This window comes from Sinocyclocheilus rhinocerous, unplaced genomic scaffold (assembly GCF_001515625.1).
Source record: "Sinocyclocheilus rhinocerous isolate Xijiao unplaced genomic scaffold, SAMN03320098_v1.1 scaffold405, whole genome shotgun sequence".
Taxonomy (NCBI): Eukaryota; Metazoa; Chordata; class Actinopteri; order Cypriniformes; family Cyprinidae; genus Sinocyclocheilus; species Sinocyclocheilus rhinocerous.
Window position 1 is genome coordinate 920,495 of NW_015630351.1, and position 16,524 is coordinate 937,018.

The 16,524-nt window shown below is 37.3% G+C and overlaps 1 protein-coding gene across 1 annotated transcript in view; it reads right to left on the reverse strand.

Moving 5' to 3' along the window:
* Positions 1-9,092, reverse strand: part of LOC107740220 (tyrosine-protein phosphatase non-receptor type 13-like) — a 74,918-nt gene extending 65,826 nt beyond the window's left edge. Inside the window, exon 1 of the mRNA XM_016552567.1 lies at positions 8,702-9,092. The gene's annotated coding sequence lies outside the window, so the exon portion shown is untranslated. The remainder of the gene's footprint in view (positions 1-8,701) is intronic.
* Between the last annotated feature and the right edge of the window lie 7,432 nt (positions 9,093-16,524).

The window sequence follows — 16,524 nt, forward strand, 5'->3', positions numbered from 1 at the left end:
TATTTTTCAGATGTATTTCCAAGAAAAAAACATCGTCTTATATTCGGGACAATACGGTACTACATTTTCGTGTCAATCCATGTTCATATTTACCGCAAACAATGCGCTGTCACTTTAATTCAGCGCATGCAGTGCAGCAAACATAGACTCGGTGCGGAAACGATCTCTGCACTGCAGCAGACACACAGATCCTGAACGCACTGCCGGCTGCAGCTGTGTGCAGTGAACGCTTTAATCCGTTAACATGAGCGTGGAAAAAATACGCACCACGTATGCACTGCAAACGGATTAGAGGCCGCCGATCAAACATCCCAACGTGTTTATCGGCCGATAGTGATCGGTAGCCGATCAATCGGAGCATCCCTAAAATCTTCCAAAAATTGATCTCACTCAAAATGCCTCACCTTAACTTTGATTCAAAATGATTTTTTTGTGCTAATCAACAGTGTGTCACTAATGCTGTCAAACTTATTTTATACTGAACGCATAATATTCCTTTAATGTGTGATAAATTACCCAGAGGCCACATTAGCTACTGTTAGTACATTTGTACACAAAGTTAGAATGCAATATAACTGTACTTATTGTGTGCCGAATTACACACTTAGTCAGTCATGTGTGAACAATGTGTTACATACTGCATTCAGGATCCTGTATATACCATGAAGTATGCAGTACATAGCATTCCTTTCCCAACATTGCATATATTAGACCTTCCCATCAATCCTTGGAGCTCTCACACCTGAGTGTTTGGCCCTGTCCCAAATGGAACACTTCATGTGCACTTTCGGTCTTGTGGACTTACAATGGCCGCCGCGTGTCCGTTAAGTCCACGAGACCGTAGGGTGTCCCATTCGTCATTTTAGCATTCAAAAGGGTGCTCGCGAGCACACCCTTTGCGGCCGTTATCGTAAAGAAAAGCCTGCTTTTACAGTGTTTGACACAACCAAAAACACACAAACACAACCTCAACTTACTTCTGTAAAACTAAGCTTTGAAAATTCTAATTCATTTTAAACATGTTTCCCTGATGTCCATTAATAACTTCAGTCAAGTTTTCTTACACCAAAAACAGTCACAATTTAAAATGTAGAAATGTTTTAGTGGTTGATAATAATAATCATCATCATCATCATCATCATCATAATTTGCATATGAAATTAATTACATTCCACCAATGTTATTTCAGTATAATTAAGAAACTAGTTTTTATTATATTTTGAACTAGATTTTATTTTTATATTTTCTGTTTTCATTTCAATTTTAGTTAATATTTTAGTAATTTTGTTGTGTTTTTGTCATTTTTATAGTATGTAATAGTAAGTAATGTGTCTATATAGTTTTATAAATTTTTATTTCATTAATTGTTTAATGGTTTTTATTATTTTTTTATTGAAGTTTTAGTTTCAGTTGTTTTATTACATCAAATAAAACTAAATGAAAATGAGAAATGTTTTGCTTGGCAATTGTCTGAAATAAAATAACTATGTTTTTGTATATTTTATTTAAGCTAACATTTAAGTAACAAAAATTTTAACTTTTATGGTTTTACTTAACTACAATAACCTTGCATTACTGAATACGTCTTGTGATTGCTGTGTAAATGTTGCAGATTGTATACTACCCTGCTCATTAGTTTCCATAAATGGTCAGGGTGGATCTTTTAAAATATGGAGATCTAAGATTTTGTCTGGACAGCAGCAATGAGGTGAGACATGAAACTTAAAGCCCTTAAACTAGACAGTACTGAAAAAGAGCTGCAATGGATAGTAGATTCGGGCCAAGTTATTCCCAGAGTGCCGGGTGAGCTGGGAAAACACAAACATTGAGAGTGGTCAGGGTTTTCCTGGTCACAGTAACGAGGATTTTAGAGGGATTAATCTTTGAAACGTGATACTTCACCACGCTCCATGCGCGGGCGAAACCCCTTCACCCAAAAGAAACTTTCCTGGTCTTGCACACCCACCTAAAGAACAGAGCGCTCCGAGACAGAGGGTTAAAGATAGAAGAAGGGCACTTGTTTTTAAATCATCTTCCAGATGATACAGGCACTCTGTTTTTCCCATAAATGCCTGAGACAGGAGTCATCGTTTCAGTATTTTCCATTTTGTTACAGAATTTGGCAGAACGCAGATTCAAGATTAAAACTCTAGAAGCCGTTAAATAAAAACAGAAGCATGGGCTAACAGTTTCCAACGGAACAGCAAAGCCCGATAGAGAGGATGTTTAATTTTCATAACATTAATCTGTGGTTGGCCCCGGTTAAATCATTTGCAATTCTAAAAACAGCCCGATGCCAGTAAGCTGAGCAGAAAATCTTTCTTGGAGATGCTTTTGCCAGGAGAAAGCAAAAAACACCCAAACCCCCAGAATCCTTTGCTGGACCCCGTTACCCTCTCTCTCAATCTCTGTTAAAATAAGGAAAACTTTAGAGCCAGGAAAGCCTCATACACAGATTTTCCAAAAACAGATCACTGAAGCCTAAAAAACATTGTACAATAATTCAATATCAATATGTATCGCGATATAATTTTTTTCAATAACGGTGGTATGATTTTTAAACACATTTCCGATATTTCGATATACATTACCAGTGTTTCCCATACATTGATTTATCTGTGGCGTTTGACTTCGTTGAATAAACATGAGCACTGAACGTTTCAAAATCAAAACGCGGAGCTGGTGTTTTATATGAATATATCTCTGAATGGAAAGGACTGTCTTCAGAAAAGTTTCGATGGCATTTTCATTTGATCTGATAAAGTAGCGTTAATGAGTGGAGCTGCTTTGATTACAGCCATTACTGGAGAAACCGCTAGTTCTATCACTCTAAATAATCAGCCTACCCTACACTACCAGTCTAAAATTTTTGAACAGTAAGATTTTTTATGTTTTTTTTTTTTTTAAGAATTCTCTTCTGCTCACCAAGCCTGCAATTATTTGATCCAAAGTACAGCAAAAAACGTAAAATTTTGAAATATTTTTACTATTTAAAACAACTACTTTCTATTTTAATATATTTTCAAATGTAATTTATTGCTGTGATCAAAGCTGAATTTTCAGCATCATTACTCCAGTCTTCAGTGTCACATGATCCTTCAGAAATCATTCTAATATGCTGATTTGCTGATTATCAATATTTAAAACAGTTGAGTAAATTTTTTTTTCTGAAGGATCATGTGACTGGAGTAATGCTGCTAAAATATAGCTTTGAAATCACAGGAATAAATTACATTTTAAAATATTAGTTATTTTAAATAGTAAAAATATTTCAAAATGTTACTGTTTTTGCTGTATTTTGGATCAAATAAATGCAGGCTTGGTGAACATAAGAGAATTCTTTAAAAACATTAAAAATCTTACTGTTCAAATACTTTTGATTCGTAGTGTATGTTAGCCTATAGTTTGAAGTTAAAGATATTAATATTTGGGCGTTCTCGGAAGTTTTTACGAGGCTTTTTTAAATAGTGTTCATATCGATATCGGAATTATATTGTATCGACCGAAATTAAGAAATATATCATGATATAAATTTTGCCCATATAGAGTCCAAAGTCCAGCCCTAGTATGACATAAAACAGAACGGAATAATGCTTCCTTGAATTAAGTTCTTGACATTTCAGCTTTAAAAGTTCTCAGTTGGTGGGTTGTGACCCAAAAAACGGGTCTCAAATTATGTCAAAAAGCAAATAATAAAATGCAACTAACCAAATAATCACACATAATTAGAAGAGCAAAATAAATAAAATCTAATTAACAGACAAAAGCATACATTTCAGCATAAATTAATGCATCACTTATAAACCTTTAAAATAAATCTTTATATATATATATATATATACACACACACACACACACACTAATTGTTTATGTGTGTGTGTGTGTGTGTGTGTGTGTGTGTGTGTGTAAAAATACATTTTAATATTTTTAAATTATGTACATAAGTAAAATATGTATATGTAAGTATATGTAAGTTAATAATGTATGCGCATGTGCATATGTTGGTATTTGTACATATATATGTATATATAAACACTCATTTTTGTTAGTTCTATACAATTAAAAGTTGAGAATCACTGCTTTAAAAAGACACTAAACTTTTACAATTGTATTGCACCATAATCTCAGACAACATGCTACACTAAAGGAAGATGAGAACAATATCTGTCTGCAGAAACACAGGCGACTGGAAGAACCAGATTACTGCAGTATGATGAATCAGTGCATATTTTCTGCAGCGAAAACAAAACACACACTTTTACAAGGTAGAACTCCCTTTACCCTGGATGAGTCACTACTTGGCTGAAAGATTGACCCAGCCCCTGATCTTCGTCTCTCTTTTCCTATTCCACCATCATGATTGTTCGATGCTCAGTGAGTCTATCATTTCCTCGTCCCTGGCCCTTACTACTTAATGTCCTCCCATTTCTAGTAATAACAAGGTTTCTATGGGGACGAGAATTATGTCAAATGCCTCCTCCTTTTCTCTGCTTCTTTCCTTCATGAGCTTCACCAGTCTTTTACAGCCAATTAGACTCAAACTGTTTATTTTATGCAAGTAGTAAAAACTTCAGTTAAAAATAAAGAACGGAGTGAAAAATAATAATTTACTGCAATATAAGCACGTTTTTTTATCATTTGAAACATGCATCAACTTATATTCCAAAGCCACTTACATAATGCAAGTATGTAAAACGTACAAAGCGCATACATTTGCGTCGAATGAGAGAGGTACATGAGCCTAAGTTTATTTGTAAAGTGCATTTCCAACATAAATTTGCTACAGCTTGGTGTTCAAACATAAACATACATGATGATATTTTCCAACATAAATTTCTTACCAAACTATTTTATTAACTTAATGTCGAACTAAAGCACTTACTATAAAAATATAGTATATACGTAATACTTCCACCCTTCTCAATCTATTTCAATGCCAAAACCATTTCTACATCCAGTGTTTGCTAGATCCTCCCTTTCATTCTGATTTAATGTCAGTTTTGCGATAAATTTTTTAATGGAACCATTTGAAATTCACACAGGGCGGCTTTGATCCCAGATCAGTGTGGGTGGCTTCTACAGCCTTTTTTCTTCTCCCAGTGGTGTGATCAGTAATCAAGCCTCTAAAGTAGAGTTCTGGAGAAAACCAGAGGCCTCTGGAATAAAACTGCCCACTCGCGGCTGCTTCTCATGGTCGGATGCACTGATGTCTGCCATGTGTTGAGCCTAGGCCAAAGGTACTATACACTGTGCCCGGGACAACAGCCCGGTTTGACTTGAATATACTGGTAGAATGCACAATATACCAGCTTTCAATAAGTTTCCATCCTGGAAAAGTCCAAAATATGTGAGGCATCCAGGAGAAAAAAAAGCTACAAACCAAAAACAGGATGAACTTTTTATTTTAAAGCTTACTTTGCACGCCTTGTTTACCGCAACACAATAAAAGAAAATTAACCCTAGCGACAACACAGGAACATCCTGGCAACCACCCACATCACCTTTGCATCATGTTAACGCAAAAGTAAAAGTCTAATTATTTGTGTCAAATCAAACACTAAAAAAAGTTTGGAGTCTGTAGGATTTTATTTTTTTAAGTCTCTTATGCTCACCAAGGCTGCAATTATTGGATTAAAAAATACAGTAAAAACAGTAATATTGTGAAATATTATTACAATTTAGAATAACTGTTTTCTATTTGAATAGATTTTAAAATATAATTTATTCGTGTGATGCAAAGCTGAATTTTCAGCATCATTACTCCAGTCTTCAGTGTCACATGATCCTTCAGGAATCATTCTAATATATTGATTTGCTGCTCAAGAAACATTTGAACTAGGGCTGCACGATAAATCGCATGCGATATTTAACGCGCATCTTATCAGTAAAGCTGGTTCTGTAATCAGCGGTAAATCTCCATCGCGTGCGTGTTTTCACATTGAGCAGCATTAACTACACAGAGCCGTTGTTCACAGGCGAGCTGCGCAAAACCACGTTCATATTCGTGCGATTTTTTGCGCAGCTCGTCTGTGAACAACGGCTCTGTGTAGTTAATACTGCTCAATGTGAAAGCCCGCACGTGATGGAGATTTACCGCTGATTACAGAACCGGCTTTCTGACAAGATGCGCGTTAAATATCGCATGCGATTTATCGTGCAGCCCTAATTTGAACTTATTTTCTGTGAATTTTTTCAGCATTCTTTGATGAATAGAACGTTCAAAAGAACAGCATTTATTTGAAATTGAAACCTTTTGTAATTATTTTTAAAATTTTGTAATTTCTTTTTTTTTTAAAAACCTACGGACCCCAAACTTTTGAACAGTAGTATATTGTTCTATAAAACATTTAAAGCTTTATTTCTGTGCACAACAATCCATTTATTCCAAGACATCATTAAAAATATGCATCAGCACTGAATCTGTCTGTAGAACATAAAGATAAAAATGCTTTCAAAAGCATTTTCTCAGAATAAGCATAAAGCAGAGTGCAAGAGATTGCTAATTCACTTTGCAAAGTGGTGTTCAGAAAAACACCTCACATAGATGACTGAATTTAGCCGAACTAAAAACCTGAGCTGTGCACGTCTGGCGTGTAAAAGCGCACTGAACTGTGGTTCAGAAGAGATGGAATTTCCTCAATGGAGACAGGCCAGAACAAAATAACACGCTGAAAGAGCAGAATTAGCATCAAAGGTGTGAGGGTAGGGTTTGACTTCCGTTTGACTCGTTTCGCAATCTAGCGAGAAAGATCTACTTAGAGCATTAGTGGAAAAACCAGTGGACACAAAGCTGAGTTCCTGATTAAAATAACTTGAAACTATTGTTATTCTGTTTGTGAAACCAGACGCCAACCAAGATTGTTGTGATTGAACCAAGATTGTCACCCACAGAAGCTTCCCGTTCAACCAAATGTTAGGAAACTGAACAAATTTTAACACAAACGTAATACAAGCACACAAACCAACACTGCCACCCTTTCTAACCCACAAGTCACCTGTCAAATGCACCATCCAAATAGCTGTTACATTACATAATAAGCACCATAATCCATCCGACAGGCTCATAGCACACCGAAATACATAGCATCTGGATCAAAGGTGACCTCATCCACTGGACGTAGGTAAACCTCTTTCACCGTTGGCCTACTTTCACATCAATCCAATTTCAGTCTAACAAAGTGCTCAAAACCCAGGCTAAAACTGATGGACTGAACTGCCAGAGTTCAAATGTGTCTCAAAGTTGTACTACTAAGTCTGAACCATCTCCTGTCCTGCACAAATTAACTTTGAGACGTTTCTGTAGGCAAGATTACCAAGCCAGATTTGCACAACCCAGATGTAAGCAGCGGCCGAACTGCATGAACTGCAATGGAGTCTTGAAACAAAAGATCCATTGAGCTCGGAGCAGAGGATGAAACAAACCTTCGGACCACCACACAAAAGAAAACAAGAACTCATATTGGCCCCTATAACTATAGCTGGATGAATCAGACACCCTCAGTGTCAGGAACATTCCTCTGTGCAAGAAGCTTCTCTTTTACGGCTAATTCTGTGAACTGCAAACCACACGGTGCAATTTCATAAGAACTGCTCATGTTTAGACTTGAAAGAGACAGTTCCTCCTGCCATTAGATCAGGAGTGGCATCGTGAGATATAAACAGACTAAAAATGACAAGTTTTAGCTCTCAAATGACAGCTTTGGTGAGCTGAAGTGGATCTGAGGATGAGAGGTTTCTCAAACTGATGATGTGCTCATTAGGATATAAAAAGCTGAGTACAACCTTCTAACCCTAACAAAAAGTACTGCAGCGGTACCATAGTTTGGTAATGGTCTGCATTGATAATAATTTTGATCTAAATTCAGCTTTCCCACACTTTTTACATTACTTTCAGGTCATTTGTGATTACCGGATTTTATACAATTATTTTATTGAGATTGGGATTTCTATATCAGGTAATAATCCACTGAATAATCCAATGAAATACTAAAGAGCAGCACAAAACTAGGCCTGGACATCACAATATTAAAATTCTCAATTTCATTACCATATTCACGTACCTTGGTGTTTACATGTACAATAGTCGTTAAATTAGTATTTTATACTGTTTTTTATTGAACTTTACTGTTAGTTAGAATCTTCTGTGGTAAGAACACGTTCTTTTTTAACTTTTATACTTCAAAATTCCCCTTTAAATATTGACCTGCAATGTGATGATGTGGTGGCCAAGCTACAAAAAGAAGCCAAAACAGCTACATGTCATTAATAATTCTACCAAATAAACACACAAAAGTCGTTCGTTTCAATATTACTGACTAAAATTATATGTTAAATGCACAAAACTATCCCTCAAGTGGACCGATGGCCTCCATCAGACACAAGTAAAACACCTGCGGTTACTTCCAACTCGCTCCACCATCCAACACTACAACATTTGACACATTTTGTATTTTTGGCGCTCGCATTTTACATCCATAACGCCTATCTTTGAATTTTCTGTAGACTGTGATGATAAAACTCAAATAAAGTTCGAATAAAATTCGCATTTTTGCTGGAATACAAACATAAAACTCTCCTAATCCAAAGCCTGGCGCCTCATGGCCATCGCAAAGCTCCTTGCTCGGTTTATAGACCAATATAAACGCTGGTAAAGCAGTAGCATCAAACTCAAGAAATCATTGATGTAAAAACATAAACTCACCTCCTAAATAAGTGGCCTATAACTTCAAACTTCGCTCCAACTACCAGCCAGTGCGCAAACAAGAGTCCAGCATCACATCCACCAGCAAACCTGAAATGGAAACCAGCCCGGGTCGAACTGGCAACAGGTTTTACTTCATAAGAACTACTTCGACCGTAAGGTCCATCATCTCCATTAAAGAAATTTTTTAACCCGCACTCCTTGGGTTCTCCTTAAATTCTAATGCGTAAAAACTTGCAGACTGCGCGTAAGACAGGATCTTTGACGCAGCTGAAAATAGGCAGCGCGTTTTCGGTTCCGTTGGGAAGCCGAGACACCCTTCCAACCCGAGAGGTTCAGATCTCTCTCTCCGTCTGTGAGACCTCCTGCTCGCTGGAGAGAGGGAGTAACCAGACACCCGCACTCCTGCCGCTCATTGGTTACTTTCCACCGGAGCAGGAACCGTCACACCAGCAACATGAGGCGTCTCTATAGAAACTCTCCTCAACTGGGAGGAACTATAACTTAATGGATATAACTATATAGATATATTTTTTTAAAACGAATAAATTATATTGACAAAAACACAACAAAATGACTAAAAATATTTGAAAAAAATTGAAAACTGAAAATCTAAAAATAAAATCTATTTCAAATACTGACAAAAGCTACAACAGTGCATCAACGATTGTAAAATCTAAAATTACAGGATTATTTAATGATATTAATTTTGAAAGTCTGAGCATGATGATGTTTGGCCTTTGATAAATCTTAACCAGTACAAATGCATAAAGGTCACCTAAATAACAAAAATGCAATTTTTCTTAATTCGTTTAGCTGTCATTTTGGATTTTTTTTTTTTTTTTTTAGTTACAAAATATTGTGAAAAAAAATAAAATCCTGTATCATCATTAAATCGTATCATTAAATAATGTACCACCCATTAAGAGTGAGCAGGTTTTGTTTGAGAGTTCATGCTGTTACACCTTAAAGTGTTTTGTTCTGCTTGAAATTCTGTTCTGGGGTCAGTCATGCTTGCCATGTGTTGCCTGAGAGCTACTGAGGAATGAGAGTTTAGTACTCCAACCACAGAATTCCACTTCCAGCCCTCCAGCCCTCCTCCCATCCCCTCCCCTTCACGCTCCCTTCCCTCACCCTGTGCTGTTATTGACCCTGAAAGTCCATCTTTAAACTTGAGCAGAGCTTCCTACTTCACCTGAGGCAGCAGGGATCCCCATACATGCCTGCATGTGACCCCTGCAAGAGGTTATGCTGTTGCAAACATATTGCTTTGATTTATTTTACTTTAATGCATTAATTAAAACATATGCAGCTCTTAAATGGGGTCTGCAGATACCAAGAGTCATGAAAATGTCTTTTTGAACGGACAAGGGCATAATGATGTTCGTTTTTGTAGGAAAGAAAGGGTGTGTGTGTGTGTGTGTGTGTGTGTGTGTGTTTGTGTGTGCAAGAGAAACAGTGAGTTAGCACTGCTAACAGCTCATATGACTAACAGGGGGAAAACGGCATTTCAGGCCACAAATAGCAGGGTACGGATGAGCCAAATGTCACTCCGAGGTACTGTGCTACAGCACTAACATTTTCTTCCAACAAAACAGAATCCAGAGAGATGCATAACGAGTGCTATTTTAAAACAGACCACTAGATTTTTGTCCGGAGCAGGAACCGTCACACCAGCAACATGAGGCGTCTCTATAGAAACTCTCCTCAACTGGGAGGAAAATACCACGAAAAGTTGTTACAGTGAGGCGCAGTCCACGGTGGCCGCGGCATCCAGATATGTAACGCAACAAAAACAAAACATCTGAAGAAGAAATGCGCATGTTGCGTTCAGGTTTTCATTTTCCTTACCCCTTCAGCTTTTAAATATGGCGCAATCTCATTAAATACCCACATATTTGCATATTAAGCGATAAGGCCAAATGTTACCACGCACACAGATACCAACAAATCTGTTGAGAATGTGATTTAATTAAAAATAAATTAGGAAATAAATGCACAATTTTAATCATTTCAACTTTAAATATACATATGATACAGACTCTTCAGAAAATTGCACATTATATGATCAGCAGTTCAGTTGTTATCTAAATGCTTTTGTCAAAAGGTATATTTAATTCTAAAATCAGATATGTTTAAATACAGCACTTTTGTATATGTAAACAAACATGTTATTTTTTTACTATTTTAGCCTATAACACGTGTATATGTGTAATATATATATATATATATATATATCTGGGGTCAGTCATGCTTGCCATGTGTTGCCTGAGAGCTACTGAGGAATGAGAGTTTAGTACTCCAACCACAGAATTCCACTTCCAGCCCTCCAGCCCTCCTCCCATCCCCTCCCCTTCACGCTCCCTTCCCTCACCCTGTGCTGTTATTGACCCTGAAAGTCCATCTTTAAACTTGAGCAGAGCTTCCTACTTCACCTGAGGCAGCAGGGATCCCCATACATGCCTGCATGTGACCCCTGCAAGAGGTTATGCTGTTGCAAACATATTGCTTTGATTTATTTTACTTTAATGCATTAATTAAAACATATGCAGCTCTTAAATGGGGTCTGCAGATACCAAGAGTCATGAAAATGTCTTTTTGAACGGACAAGGGCATAATGATGTTCGTTTTTGTAGGAAAGAAAGGGTGTGTGTGTGTGTGTGTGTGTGTGTGTGTGTTTGTGTGTGCAAGAGAAACAGTGAGTTAGCACTGCTAACAGCTCATATGACTAACAGGGGGAAAACGGCATTTCAGGCCACAAATAGCAGGGTACGGATGAGCCAAATGTCACTCCGAGGTACTGTGCTACAGCACTAACATTTTCTTCCAACAAAACAGAATCCAGAGAGATGCATAACGAGTGCTATTTTAAAACAGACCACTAGATTTTTGTTTTCTGGCCTGATGTGCCCACCTCCAAAAAGTGGGGCAAAAGGAAAAAGGAGGTGGAGGTTAGACTGAACACGAGGGCCCTGAAGAGCAGGATTATGAAGAATTATGAGGAATATGGGACAGGATGTGCATGGAATTGCAATACAACAGTGCAACATTGTGTTAAAATGTCATTAATATTTATAGAAAAATGTTAATGATATATAAAGCTTTCAGGATCTGTCATGATAACCAGGAATGTTAAGCAGTGTCATGCTTCTGGGGAAGCAAGATGTTAGCGTGATTTTTATTTTATTTTATTTTTTAATGAAGTTTTTCCTAAATGGCGTTTTTGTTGAACAATAAAGATAAGAAATAAGTCTCTTCTTCACTTCAATTCACATGTTTTCTGTCACTATTGGACGTCTTTGCTCTCAAACGCCGAAACGAATGTTTATACAACGCTCAGTGTTTCCGTGACTGACCAAAGCACATGTTTGTCGGTTCCTAAGCATCTAACAGTAACATACTAACATCGCATCGTTTTACACTGTACAAGTTTGACACCGCAACAGTGCAAAACCATAACCCCGGGTAAAAAAGCAGTGTTAACCCCACTTCTAAATTACAATTATGAAACATACCTTTACACAGGGTTAAAAGAGGGGTTCAGAACGACAATAAGCTGGGGTTAAACACAATGTGTAAAGCCCTTTTCGGAACCAAGGCCACTGAGAGAAAGACTCTTTCTTCTACAAATTAACAGCTTCCCTCATTATCTCGTTGGAGGCCTTTAACATTGAGAGAATGTGATATTCCTTGTCTGTTTGGATTTTAGTTGTTTATGATGCCTGCAAATGTTCCACCATGACTTAACTGTGAGTGACAGCAGGCTTTCTCTATCCAGGGCTTTGGAGGTTTGTACCTACAGGGCATAGCAGCACAGAGCACTCCTGGCTCCAGACCAGGCCATTAAAACCTCTGTGGGGATGCCGGAAAGGAAAAGGGGAGGAGGGGGAGACAGACTAGATTGGTTGGTTTGGTAATTACTTGCCCTGGTTTTGCAAATATGCTTCCTCTTGCACTTTTGTTACACCTCTGAGGGCCCTGAGTAAAACAGCTTGTCCAAGAATTATATAAATAAATGCTTTTCGTTTCTTACTACAAAGACCATAAGTACGATAGCAACTAAATGTTGTTATTTTGCTCCCTAAAGGCTCAGTTGAAATGCAGAAGCTAAATACAGTTTAATCTATCTGATCGCATATATCTGATTCATACTGTATGCATACTTTACATAAGAAGCCGAACTCCAAGTTTAAAGTCCACATTCATGCAGCAGCTAGCAGACCAAGCATAAGCCACTGATTGTCTTCGAGTATATGGTTTAGTTTAATAAAAATTGACCCTGATGGGTACCCTGATGGTACCCTTAAAATTACATTTATTGTTGCAACGGTAACATTAAAAAATATTTTTTATGAATTTTTATTTTTGAGTAAAATTAGTTAATTCTAATGACATGAAGCATATATTCTTAGGTTACCTGAGACTTTCAATGAATTATTTTTTTTATAAAATATACAATTGTATATTCTTAAATTCTTTATATATATATATATATATATATATATAAATAATTAAAAATATATTAAAATGGAAAAAAGTTATAATATTTGGATCAAATCAATCAAGCCTTGCTGAGCACAAGAGACTTCTTTGAAAAACATTTAAAAATCTTACAGACCCCAAACTTTTGAACGGTGGCCATCTGGTTTAGTCATGTTGCAATAACTAGTCCAACAGATGTAATCAAATGCTGCACAAACTGTAAAATATACAGTATAAAGCATGAGGTAATTATGAAACAATCTAATATATTCATATATAAAACAGTGATCCAGATTCCAGATGTACCTGTATATGTAAACAGCAACTTTACAACTCTGAAAGTAGTTATTCTATTCAGAGGTAGAGTAATAAAAAAAAAAACATTTGTATATTTCCATGTCTGGACCATGTGCTGGTCATCATCAGCAAGCATTACACTGATGATGATTGATGGAAGTATGTTCAGTATATTTTATGGAGCTCTGCACAGTAGTAACACTATTTTGTCACAGCTGCCTAAATAAATGATTTTTTTACTAACAACATATGCATATTTTAGTTATTTAGTTATTTAGAGAAAATTCCCCTCCTAAAAGATAAATTGCGAAACATAAGAGTCAAAGATTATCTTATCAACATCACTCAGCGCTTGAAAGTTGGTTTTCAATAGCTAGAGGTCAATTCTCAGTTTGTCAGGAAGTAATTCAGCTTTCATGGCTTCCTTCCACTGAGCGTTCTGTTGATTTTCCATTTATAATGCAAGACTCGCCCCCTAGTGGAATTATAGTGTCATTATAAAAAGTCATTGCTCTTTGCGTGGGAGTACAGGTCATTTATAAGAGTTTTAATGTGTTGTTTATAACAAATCATATCATATTCACTTATGCTCGAATATGAATTTCAGTTTGTAATTTGAATAGATACTAAGATTTTTACTAACGTTTTAGAATGCTTTCACCACCATCAAAATGAAACCATGTTCTCCAACGATCATGAAATATGTATCTGATTCTCCTTGATAACACAGAAAGCCTTTTTATGTGCCACTCTAGAGCGTAACACAGCTCTATTAGTATGTAAAGCAAATCCTGCATCTGGAAGATGGAAATTCAACAGTAGTAGATTAAATGTTAAACACATTTGTGTTTATGTGGATTGATTAGATATGTGAACAGCCTCGTAACTTTCCCTACACAGTATTGGCAATTTCTGCAGAGTGAGTCGATCATTTTCATAATGATATTACGTAAAGATTTTCTCGAGTGCTCTTGATTTTCAAAGTGGACCACTTTACTCTTGGGTATATATCTTGCAGACGTTGTCAATATTTACCAATGCTACATAATACAAGACAGTTCAGCTCTACCTTTGCAAGTTCAATACATATTTGATTTTATTTAATATGAAACGATATCAAGCACAGTTGAGCCCTGGATTCACTAAAGGCCTTGAGGTGTAAATGTTTGCGAGGGAGCAAAGGACATTGTTATGCACAGGCTGTTGGATAGACAGTCCCAAATGAGGACTGGTATGATTATAGCAATATACTCGGAGAGGCAGGACTGTAATTGTGAGGTAGACACCCAGAGGATCTTGCACATTCAGCATGTTCTGCCACTTGACATTGCTCTAAATGTTTAGAATGATGACAGCTTGGCTGAGACTTGGGGCTGCCAGTCAATCTAACCACAGCTCTCTATAGTGACAATACTGTGCCTGGAGGCTTTTTAGTTAGTGAACAGATCACAATTATAATTTACTTAGAATTTCAGTCAGAGTTTATCTAACTCTCTAGCCATATTCTGTTGCAACATCACTTCATGAAGTAAAAAAAAAAAACCGCTCAGTAGTACTTAGTGACGGGCGATTCGCGAATGAATCGTTCGTTTGAACCGATTCTTTGTCATTCAAAGCGTTTGCGCTGGTTAGGGACAACTTTTGGTGTAGAAACGTGATGAAATAAATTACGCTACATTTAAAATTTTTATTTATTCGAGCACGTTGGAAAATTATTTTACGTAAACTCTCACAATAATGAATTTACAGCAAATAGCCTACCACCAACTTAGTAGCAAACCATAATTTACATAATTGAAAAAACATAATTTACGTAGGCTAACCCACAATTTACTTAGGCCTAATTGAAAACGTTAATGCGTGCCATTGACAGCGTAAACCAAGATGATTTCCTTGTCTTTGCTGGTTTAAGAAGAGCTTAATTATGCTAATTATTATTATATTATATGGGCTATACTTCATGATGCTGTTGAAAGACCTAGGTTTTGGGGTCACTTTTGACTAACGACTCGAAATAATTAGTGAATCGATTCTTTTGAACTGAATCATTGGAACGAAAACCGAATGAATCGAATGCTCAGTGATGCTGGCTGCTTTCTCTCTGCCCGCCTCCAAACACGCAGTCGGCGGTCATGTGCGCCAAAGTCCACCAATCTACAGATGCGCCGCTCCTCTCCATCTCCTCACTCCTATGAGACCGCTCTCGGCTTTGACGTCATCGTGCGCTCCCTCCGGTTGCTACGGCAACCCGTCTCCCGCACCCCCTCCCCACCCCTTTTCCATCCCTACGCTGGTAGGATTCATAATGGTACAGGCAGCATCCTGCAGCACAATGGTGAGCGCGCAGTGATTCAGCATCGCAAACTCAGGCTTTAATCCTTCTCTTTTTGTTTCATCTACATTTTTTTCTTTATATCTGTTTGATTCGACCTCAGAGTGGTCTTTAAAACCGTCGCCTAACGGGATGTTTTGAACAGGACTGGACTGTCACCGGATCGGGATCGGACGGGCAGCTGGCACGGAATGGTAGGTCGGTCGTTCGGTCGGTGTGAGATGTTGATGCGGGAACCTGAAGGGTGGGGTGATGAATATTGATCGCTATGAAGGTTAATGAAGTCGATGCCTTTGTGGCAAAGGAAAATATATGATCAGTCACGACGACTGTCGGTGCGCACGAGAACGATCTCTAAACGGCAGGATTATTTTACCGGGTCTGAGCGTGTGAGCGCACATCTATCCATGTTTTCCCTGCATCACTCGCAATCCTGCATCATATGTCCTGTTTCCAGTGACGGCAGGCCTTTGTTAGAATATGGACTGATAGAATCTGGAGTCACAACAATGACATGTACATGCAAAAGCAGGTGAATATATAAGACTTTTGTATGATTTACTGGCTATTTAATTCCAATATAACGTTCTATTCTACTTAAAGAGGCAAAACTTGGTATAATTTTGCAGTTTAAGACGTTTAATTCCAGATTTTGAGACTATTTCTTGCATTTTATATTTTTAAACTTATCTAAGCATATGTGAGTTCATTC